The 11,449-nt window shown below is 43.0% G+C and overlaps 1 protein-coding gene across 2 annotated transcripts in view; it reads right to left on the minus strand.

Annotated features, from left to right (window-relative positions):
- The window catches only part of Amotl1 (angiomotin like 1), a 125,259-nt gene extending 114,513 nt beyond the window's left edge, over window positions 1-10,746 (minus strand). The window contains exon 1 of one of the 2 annotated variants that reach the window (XM_031346134.1): window positions 10,549-10,746. The gene's annotated coding sequence lies outside the window, so the exon portion shown is untranslated. The remainder of the gene's footprint in view (window positions 1-10,548) is intronic. The other variant, XM_031346133.1, reaches the window with a different exon arrangement.
- Between the last annotated feature and the right edge of the window lie 703 nt (window positions 10,747-11,449).

Here is an 11,449-nt window from a genome sequence, read left to right on the forward strand (position 1 = left end):
TTTCCTCCGCGAGGCACAGAGTCGCCCAGTGCCCGTCCGGCTCTCGCTTGCCCCGGCGCTGTCTCTATCGATTTTTTTCATTTCTAACAGCAGATCACAACATGTGCTTGTCAGGTCATTGTAGTAATCAACTGAGAAATGTCTGTAATGTGCCAAGTGGAAATTCTGACCACATTAAAAAATATCAACCACTGATGGTGGCCATTGTTCTTGGTTGTCATTGGTAACACTTGAAGAGTATCTTGGTCCTTTTTGTTCCACATGGAGTGAGATTTTGAAGGCTGTCATTGGTCTCTCTGATGGCTCCATTGGCTGATGGCTAGGGTACATTTCTCTGGAAGAAGATCACTGGAAAAAGTGGGTAAGAGTGCAGCTGTCGCATGTGCCAGTTCTCAGAGGGAGAAGGAAAGCAAGCCAGCAAAGAGCAACAGAGGTGAAGAGGCAAAGCGGCACTGCAAGAGCTTTCTGGGGGAGAGCCATAAACAGCACCGGCTGGCCATAGGGTGCTGGGAAACCACTGCAGAGGATTAACTGTCTTAGAGAAGGCACTGGGATGAGGCCTGAAAGACAAAGAGCCAGATGAGATAAACTGCCACAGCTCTGTTTACAAACCAAGAATAGAGTGTTGGCAAGAATAGAGCCCAAGGCTGTGGTGCATCTTGACATATTTGAGTTGGAGGGAAAAATAAGTTACCATCCAAAACAGCCCTATGGGGTTCTTAAATAATTTTGAAGTCTCTAATCGCTATATGCTTTAGCAAGCTGGACTGAATAGAACAGAATGGTTTAAACCATAGCCATCTATGTCTAGCAGTTCTAGAGGATGAGGAACTCTAGAGAAAGGTACCAACTGATTGGTTACATGCCACAAAGAAGGCTCTTTGCCACTCATTCCCTATGTCTAACAACAGAAAGCCCCTGTCTCTCTTCCTTTTTTTGGAAGGACCCTCATTATCACAAGCATCCCCAATGGCCTCATATGAGTTTATCCTCTTTCCAAGGTCCCACCTTTAAATACAACCACCTAGAGGGCTAGATCTTTGCCGTAGGAATTTGAATTTGGAGAGAACCAAGCATTCAACTTGAGTATACTCATTTTTAAAAATTTTAAATTAAGGTAATTTTTAAATTACTTTTAAATTTTAATTTCATTTTTCAATTACAGGTGAAATATTTTTGGTTTTCCTTTTTCCATTTCCATGTATTAATATGGTGTTCATGTGTGCATATGTGTATTCACATGTGTGTAGGTGCAAGTGCTCTTGTGTGTACCTGCACATGGAGGTCAATGGTGGTCAGGAGAAAAGAGCTTCTCCACCGAACGCAGAGCTTGTGAATACGGCTCACCTCTCTAGCCAGCTTGCTCTGAGGAATCCTGATCTCCACCATCAGAAGCTGCAATTACAAGCAGGCTGCCACAACACTCATCATTTTCTGTGTGCTCTGTTCCTCATACTTGCACAACCAGCTTGCTAACCACTAAGCAATCCCCATCCCCTAATTTTAGTAATATAATTTATTTACTCTACATAGTCAAGATAGTACTTTTATATGCTGTTAATGTAAGACATTGCTAATACAAATGTCTTATGTTTTCACGTCTGATTGTTCACAGCCCCCAGTACATTTTCTTGTCACATTGGACTGAATTATGTTTCAAGGGCTGAACAGCTACACAAAGCCAATATTCAAAATCAAGGACAAAATGAACACCATCAGCCCGCCCTTTCCTGCCGAGAAGACCTCTCTCTGACAAGGCTAGATTCTTACAGTCAGAACAGGAGTTTGGAGAGGAATTCCAGGCTTCCTCTAGCATCTTATTCCACTCTGGGAAGTTTCACACTCCACTGAAATCTATCCTCCAGATCATGTACTGGTGCTGATTTAATGCATGGCTTGGATAGGCTCTTCATGGCACATATTCTATCCACATAAAGGAAACCCACCTCTCTGCTCACTTTCTTCTTTCAATCACATGGTGACTTGATCATCCTGTTTCTCCTGTTCTCATCTTTCCTTGGCCCTTGCCAACCATATGGACACATACATTCTAAAAATTGGATTTATTCCTATAGTCACTGTACTGGCTGGTTTTGTTGTCAACCTGACACAAGCTGGACTTATCACAAAGAAAGGAGGCTCTCCTTGCCTCCATGAGATCAAGCTGTAAGGCATTTTCTCAATTAGTGATCAAGGGTGGGAGGGCCCCTTGTGGGTGGTGCCATCCTTGGGCTGATAGTCCTGGGTTCTATAAGAGAGCAGGCTGAGCAAGCCAGGGGAAGCAAGCCAGTAAGAAACACTCCTCCATGGCCTCTGCATCAGCTCCTGCTTCCTTGACCTGCTTGAGTTCCCGTCCTGACTTTGGTGATGAACAACACTGTGGAAACGTAAGCTGAATAAATCCTTTCCTCCCTATCTTGCTTCTTGGTCATAGTGTTTGTGCAGGAATAGAAACCCTGAGTAAGACAGTCATCCAGTGCTGAGAATCTCACCCAACCAGAGGCAGACCACTGTGAAGTAGGCCAAGAACATGAAGACAGGATCAGTCAGGGTGGACAGGACATCAGGAGAGATGTGCAGGGTGGAGCAGAGAGGGAAATAGCTACCTACCATGGGAGTCTAGCCCCTTCAGGGAGGAGTATTAGGTGGAGAAGAAGCCCACTAGGAGAGTTCTTCAACCTACTTGGGGACCAGGCTTCCAGCCATGTCGTTAGAACAAAGTGACTCTCCAATAAAGAATTCCTACCTTCTAATTCCAGTCAGTGTGGGAATACCCCATTATTGATTTTTGGTGTGATTTCTCAGGGCCGTGGCTAGGATAGGGTCTTTATATCCTCTGTGGAAGGAGCTGACTAGCTCTACCTTGGTGAATAAAAGGCCTGTCCCAGAACTGCGCATGTGCACACAGTGTGAGCACAGTTTGCCCCACCACTTCATGCTTATTTGAGTTTAGTTTCATGTCTACACACAACAGAGAAGCTAAAGTGCTCTGAACTGTCTTTCCAAATACCCGTATGCTGAGACTGGCTTGCCATGGTGGCCTTCTAGGGACCCTTATGTGCCTCTCATCCCCTGCAGCAGAATTTCCCATTTTCTGTTGTGCATTAGAACTTTCTAGGGGACTTTAAAAATATGTTAATGTACCGAATCTGAAACAGAATATGGAATGTCTCGGGGCAGACTCCAGGCTTCTATGTCTCCTAAAAGCTCCCCAAGTTCTCCTAATATGGAGGAACTGAGGCATAGAATACATTCTCCTACAGACTTAGGTTTTGAGCAGACATTATTTTCAATTTTATAAGAAATGCAATAAAATGCTTTTTGTTGACTTTAAAGAACATAGGTGTTGAGCATGATCAAAAGGAGAGAGCCTACTCACCTGTGATACCCCAAAAGTTCTCTCCAGATGTAGCTACTACTATCTCTTGTTTTCATTTCCAATAATTACCTTTGCACATGCAGATGTATATGTGGATGCATTTATAACGTTGATAATGACACTCACCATAAGGCTGAAATAAAGCAATGTGATCTTGTAGCCGGAATAAACTAATTGCCAAAAACCATCAATGTAAATCCAGGCATATAATCCTAGCACTTGGGAGGCAGAGCATAGGCAGGCAGAGAGCTCTGTGAGTTCAAGGCCATCCCGGTCTACATAGTTAGACCCCAACTCAGTAAAAATTGTACAGTTGATTTGATGTATGCAAGAATAATATCTTCAATCAGTGGGGGAAGCTAGATTGATAAGCCTACTGTACAGAATGAAATGGCAGAACACTTTCTTAAGTGTGTATGCAGCATTCTTTCTAAATAAAACAATGGGAATATTTGTATAGCTCTCAAAAAGAGTTAACAAAATACAATTATACTGTGGAACCACATACGGAAGCAAATTAACACTGTAAGACTCTATAAGAACTGATTGAAAATCATGCTGGTTTGTAAAATATAAAACAGTTTATAAATAGAGTTCAATTATAAAAGAAAGGCAGACATAGGAAAGCTGGAAGGCACCGTGGACTCTGAAGGGAGACACTTGCAGGGAGAGAAGGAAGATTTCACACTGTGTGTGTGTGTGTGTGTGTGTGTGTGTGTGTGTGTGTGTGTGCGTTTGCTTGTTTGTTTTTGAGACTTTCATTATATACCCGAGTCAGGCCTCAGACTCTCAGCAACCTCCCTTTTTCAGCTTCTCAAGTGCTAGGATGATGGGCATGTGCCACCAAGCCCAGCCCAGTTTATTTTTGACAAAGTGCAAAAGTAACTCAATGAAGGAGGCTTAGCCTTTTAAAAACAAATAGTGTTAGAGCATTTTGACAAATTTACATCCTCTCTCCAAATTAACTTTGATTTAACTTGACACTTTATTAAAAAAAGCAATGCAAAGTAAATCAAAGATGTAATATATAGTATATTAAGTTATAGCAATATATAAGCCTACAATTCTTTTAGAAAAATATAAGGGTAGAGTTCAAGAATTACCCTTAGGTAAAAGATTAAAACTTTCAGTAAAGAGCACAGTGTATCAAAGGAAAACTTGAGAGGCTGGGATGTAGCGTGTTTGAGGGTTATTTGATAAAAACAAAAACATTGGCAAACAACTTCATGAAAATTAAATACTTGAAATATTTCCAAACATATGATAAATGGCTTTATCTAGAGTATGTACATATATGTATATACGCATACATACATATATGTGTGTGGGTGTGATATGTGGTGGGTATGTGTGTAATCAGTAAAATTTTTGTCAGTTGTGAAACAGGCAAATGATACAAGTACACATGTCACTGAAAGTACATACTGACAGCAAATAACCACACTAGGCAAGCAGAGGTTACAGCTACAGTATTCCAAGCACAGATTGCATGCCCACTTACCATAGTGAGTAAAATAAAAAATAGAGATAATGCTAAAAGCTGGCAAAGATACAGACAAATTCTATTATTGTACATGATACATATCTTCCATATGTCATCCATATATGATGGATATATATCAAACATATAATGCCCACCTTCTCCTGAAAAGTAGTTTGGCAGTTTCCATTAAAATTAAAATCAACTTCCCATAGGAATCAGATACACCATCCTCAGTACTTATCACAGAGAAGTGTACATTTCCCTTCATTCAGAAACTTGTAAGTAATGCTAATGGCAGCTTTTGGGTTGTATATGCCCCCCACCCCCACAGGTTCATGCATTTGAACTCGTGGCTTCTCAGCTGATGAAGATATTTTGGAAGCTTTGGGACCTTTAAAAGGTGTGGGTCTCTTATATTTTTGGTGCCCCAGTGAAGGGGAATGCCAAGGCCAAGAAGTGGGAGAGGGTGGGGTGGCAGGCATGGGGAGGGGGAGGCAATAGGGTTTGTTCTTGTTGTTTTTGTTTGTTTTTTGGAGGGGAAACTGGGAAAAGAGAAATTTACATGTAAATAAAGAAAATATCTAAATAAATAAATAAATAAAATAAAGGTGTGGGTCTCACCGGAGGTTGTGGGTCACTGTGGAAAGGTTTGGGTGTTTTATAACCCCACCTACTTCCTGTCTGTCTTCTGCTTCCTGACTGCAGCAGTGAGGCCAGCTGCTTGAAACCCGTACCACACCTTCTCTGTCATGATGGGCTGTTTCCCTCAAACAGTAATCTAAACTGCTTCGTGTTTCAAGAAAAGTAATTAATGCATTTGTAATAAACAAAAGATAGAAACAACTTCAATGTTTTCCAATGAGCAGGATGGCAAATAACCAGACAACGGTGGTGTGTCTATTCTGAGCAGTGCCACTCCCTAACGAGAAAGAATCAGCAGTGATGTGTGCAAAAATCTGGGGGTCCTCAAGGTTCCGCTCCAAGTGGAACCAACACTACAAGAGCTCCCTCCTAGCACACTCAGCAAACAGCGTGATATAGACAATGGTCTTTAAGGGATTAGACATAGCAGGAGGTGTAGAAACAGGTCTGCAGCTACGTCATAGCTCTGTGTCTTATTGACATGGTAGTTACATGAAGCACATGAGATGAATTTGCATACAATTACACACGAGCAGGAGTGCAAATGCCCACCCACCCCACCCCACCCCCACATAATGGAGTGCAAGCAACTGGAGAAATCTGAATGTCTGTGGATCGTACCAACATCAGTGGCCCAGTTCTGATATAGCACTGTAATTATGCAGAAGGTTAAATATATCTGAGCAAGCCTTGGAGAAATGGACTACAAACTCATAGATACATAAATATTTCATAATAAAATATGTATAATATATGAACCAGCCATTCTTTAATGGTCAGAATGTCTGCATCATGCTTGGTTTGGAGCTCTTGTATGATTAGACCAGCCATAAGCTGAAAGAGCCATGCCTGCCAAGAATTAATCAATAGATTAAATTTTCATAGATTAAAATTTGGTATTTCCAAGGTATAAATAAAGGAGGGGAACTGAATATGTACCTCTTGGCTCCAGAACCATGTTATCCTTTACTTGGACTGTCTTACCATAGAATAAGCTGTGAGCTGGTAAACGGAAATGTTTTGGAGCACCTTGGGTTCAGGATTCCTGTCAAAGTCATCTGACTTCAATGCCTCCTTAAATAGAATTTGTGCCCCAGTGTGTGTGCTTTAAAGGACAAAAGTTGATGTTGGGTGTCTTTCTCAATTTCCCTCCACTGTACTTTTTGAGACAAAGTCTCTCACCAATGCCAGAGCTCACTGATTCATCCAGATTCATTGAGCAGTAATCCTTGAAGATCCTTCTGCCTTCCCAGGATTACAGGCACACACTGCCACTTCATGCTTTTATGTGAGGTGAGTTCTGGGGCTTGAACTCCGATCTTCATGATGTGAGCTCTTTACTAATGAACCAACCCCCTTGATCCCTAACGTTTAAAAATAATAATGGCCTAAATTAATGGAACTTTGAACTACTCAACCATCTGCTGCATGGGTAAGAAGAGGGTTAGAAGAGGACTCAAAAAGGCAAAAACACATGGGCTCACATTGGCCAGCAAGACATGGCAATCTTTGCAAAAACATTTGGGATGGTAAGAGAAAAAACCTGGGTATAAGAATATTCACTACCCTCAGAGCTTCCAGAGTCTCAACCACCAACCAAGGTCTGCACATGGTGGGACTGATTGTTCTGGCAGCGTGTGTATAGTGGAGGATTGCAAATTCGATCATCAATGGGAGGAGAGGACCTCGGACCTGTGAAGGTTCTGTGCCCCAGTGTAGGGGAATGCCAGGGCCAATAAGCAGGAGAGGGTGGGGTGGCAGGCATGGGGAGTGAGGAGGCAGCTGGGGTTTGTTTTTGTTGTTTTTGTTTGTTTCTTTGATTTTTAGAGGGGAAACTGGGAAGGGAGAAATTTACATGTAAATAAAGAAAATATCTAATAAAAAAAGAAGAATATTCACAAAGCAAGTACTCAATTGAATATAATATTAATTGTCGGCTCATCTTGGACACATCTGCTGTGACTGGCTAGAGGCCTGGGTTTGACAGAGTTGCTATGACACTGGCATGGTGGTGGAAGCTCTCTTAGCAGCACCATATCAACATGATCACTTCTACAGTTAGCCAGTGTTTGCTTATGTGGCATGTATGTGGTGGTGATGGGGCACCATGCAACTGTTAATTACACAACACGCATCACTTTACTTAACCCTCACAAGATCATGATGCAATGACATCATCATCAAGATTTGAAGAATGAGGGAACTAAAGAAAGAAATGTCTCCATTTCTAGAGTCAGCCAGCTATAAATGTCAGAGCCTTGGGCTCTAACTCTGGCCATCTGATTTCAAAATTGTGCTCTTAACTACTAAATCTGTGTCTTCTTTAAGGCTTGATTTCAATCCTAGTCTTTACTGATTTTTTTTCCCCTAGTGGTGTCTGGCTGGGATATTCTCTAACTTCATCTTTTCTCCATGGTACCTGATTCCCCTAAACAATTTGTTTTAGAAGATGAGGTGGGCCAATTGGTTAGGCAACACAAAGTTTCTGGAATTGATGAAAAGAACCTTGGGTAGATAAGAGATGTAAGGAGAGGCCTTAAAGTGTGTGTGTGTGTGTGTGTGTGTGTGTGTGTGTGTGTGTGTGTGTGATAGGGTACTTCACAATGATTTTGATACAGTGATGAGGCTCATTAGCAAAGTTATTAAGTTTCTCGCACTTCTTTTGTCAAATAAGAATTATTGACTCAGCAAAATTTTCCTACAAAAATAAACACAAATAATGATCTTGGTTTTTTTTTAACCAACAATATCATGGAATACCTCAATGGCTCTCCACCCAGGAACGCTGTCTGAGTAGAGGAGGCACCACTCAAGTTACCTAATGCTACATAAATCCACCCTTGACCTTGGACAATACAAATTATTATCTCCCGAGGTGCTGTGGGTGGCTGGGCTGAGTGGGGCAGTTCACACCTACTGTATGAATTCCCTACATATCTGTCCCCTGACGATGGTGAGTGTGTTTTCCCGCCTGTGCCTGAGATGACGCCGGGGGAGGCTGGCCCTGAAAGAACCATGACGTCCAAGCTGGCTGCTTGCATCTTAGAAGCTGGTTGAGCAGCGGGTCACTCATGTCACTTTCCATGGTGGGTGGCTTCCCTCTAAGTGAGGGGTAGACAGGAGTAGACAGAAGCTGTGGACCTTAGCTCTGGTTGTCCCTGGGTGTCACCGTCTTCCATTTTGTTGGCCAAACAGCTCCCCAAGGCTGGCTTGGGTTCAGATGAAAAAAATTTCCATCAATCTCCCATGGAAAGAGTAGCAAAGAACCCTCTCCAAGCAGATGTTCAGATGTTTGACCAATGAGTGAATGAATGAACTTGCACTTAAAGCACTAACATGAATATCATTAAGTCACTCTGAAAGCAAAAGGCCTCCTGGAAGTTTTTACCTCAGAGAATCCTATATACTTTCTAAATTTCTAAGGATTCTGAACATAAAAATGCTAGTTATGAATGTTTCCCTTTGTCTTCAGGTACATAGCCACCAGCTCACTCAAACCCCCTGCTATATGCTCAGTGGCTACTGTGTTCATTGCATTTTCTGGTTGCTTGCCTATCTCAGTGTTCTGTGCTATTTACCAGACCTCACATAAGTGTCCCTCTTTGTTTGTTGCTGTGCTTCCTTCCTGTTGTGTCACATATAGGTAAATTTTACACACACACACACACACACAGCTGTGTTACAACAAGAGCTTACAGACCTTCAGAGAAAAGAAAAAGAGGAAAAATAGCTAGCAGTTCTTAACTGCCCAGTGTTGGGTCTTCTACAAGTGCACTTACTTCTCTATTGCAGTAAGATAGGCCTTATTTCCATCCCAGAACAGAGAAAATGAGTCAAAAGAAGGCCACATGGCCAAGAACAGACCAAGGCTGAACCATAAGCTAGGCCGGGGCTAATGACACCACCTGTAACCCCAGCTACTGACGCAGAAGCTGATGCAGGAGGATCCCATCTGGGTTACAGGAAGTTTGAATCAAGTTTGGGCAACTTAATGAGACCATCTCAAAATAAAAAATAACTCTAGCTCCCAGGAGGCTTAGGCAAAAGGCTTTCTGTGAATCTGAGGCCAATCTGTGGTACATAGTAAACTTCAGGGTAGGCAGGATTACATAGCAAAATCTTGTTTGAAAAATAAAGTAATAATTTTAGAAAGCTGGTATTGGTATCACTCAAGATTGTTCCAACTACTTGTGAGAGAGGGAGTCCTATGTCAAGAGGTTAAAAAGTCTCACTCTCAGAATTCCCATGGTCGTGGCTCAGCTCTTTATCCAAATTCAATTCATTAGATAATCTCTGTGATAATTGAGATGCTTTTATCGAACTTTCCCAAGATCCCTAAGGTAGTAAAATCTCTGTGAGTCAGTCAGTGACAATATAACTCAGGGACAGAGTGGCAGAGAGAGTTCTCCCGTGTTTAGAATCACAGGGTGCGCATGCACACACACACACACACACACACATCCCTCATTCCCATTTCCTTAGAAGAACTTTCATGGACAAGCTCTAGGATGCGTTTGCTCATTTCTGCCCTCAGTGCAGCAGCGCAGCCTTTGTTTATGAGAGGTACCTGCGTGTTGGGGCAGGGATCCTGGGCCCCTTTGTCTCCTGCTACATGCCTGAGAACGAAGGAAAGCATTCAAGCCAGCTAAAGAACAAACCAAGGCTTGCCACAGAGCCTCTGTCCTTCTGTACCCCATATCTGTAAGGGTTGACTCAAACACAAAGCCAATGGTCAAAAGGTACGGAGTATACAGGATGCCAACCCAACACAGGCCACTTCTAGCTACCTCATCAGTTAAACCACAATTTGTGAGAGGCACCCAAACACAGCCCCACTCACAGCCCACTGTCCACACCTGAGGCTCACAGTTGAATCATCCAGTCAGGGTCTGCTACCCTTTCAGGTGAGGACCAACGGCTTCCTTCCCCCCCCCATCCAAATCAGCATCTCCTGACCTCATTCCAGTATCTCCAGGGATGCCCTCCAAAGTTACCTGAACCCAATGTCCCTAGGTGGGAACTTACTAAATGAAAATGTGCTTACCTGAGAGAAGGTTCTGGTGCCCAGCCGTGGGAAAAAAAAAACCACTAAGTTCTAACAGCAGTGACAGCGACTCACAAATAAGTCAGCTAGTTTTAAAAGGTGACTTCATCCCTGGTGCCGTGGAGTTTAAAAAGAGCAGCGAGTGCTCCCTGACCGAGCCAACTCTGCCTCATCCGGGATGACTCCATCCAGAGCCACAGGCATTGCCCAGACACGCTCAGCCCTCGCAAGGTGGAGCGCTGGAATCCCACAGCTCTGTTGTTTTGGATCCTCTCAAGGTCCTGAAGCACCAATCAGTCGCCTCTGCTGGCTCAAGCGAAGGAAAGCCAGGCACGCACTTCTTTGAGCCAGGTCATTATCTCCCAAGCATCCAACTCTAAAAACTCCAGCACTCTAGGGAAAGAAAACAGGTAGTTAGCCATGTGAGAGGTGAGCATCCCTAGGAGAATGGCGAGGAGGGGAAGGAAGGTGAGTGAAAAGTTTGGAACAACTGCCTTGCTAAGGAGTTTTCAGAGCTCCTGGGTGAGCACACAAAGGTGACTAGTGAACTGGTGACTGGATTTCGCAGGGGGAAAGTATTCTTTTAAGCAAAGAGGCCTGTCTAACGAAGGCATTTCAATAGAAGTGAAAATGAAGGTCTCATTTTCTAATATCCATCCAACTGTGTGTGGGCTCATTTGTCATATTGGCAAATCAGTTCTAAACGTGTCCATGTTCTACCAGAAAGACTGGGGAAGGACATTTACATAAGGAATTTTTGGTTTTGTATATTAAACAGAGGGTGCAGCAATCGGATTTCTAACATGGGGTCAGGTCAGTTACTCAGTGGTCTAGGAACCACCTCTCCGTAACAGCTCCTTGTTCTAGCTGGGTGCTAAGGAGTGCTGATGGCTGTACCCAC

Source organism: Mastomys coucha, unplaced genomic scaffold, assembly GCF_008632895.1.
Source record: "Mastomys coucha isolate ucsf_1 unplaced genomic scaffold, UCSF_Mcou_1 pScaffold23, whole genome shotgun sequence".
NCBI lineage: Eukaryota > Metazoa > Chordata > Mammalia > Rodentia > Muridae > Mastomys > Mastomys coucha.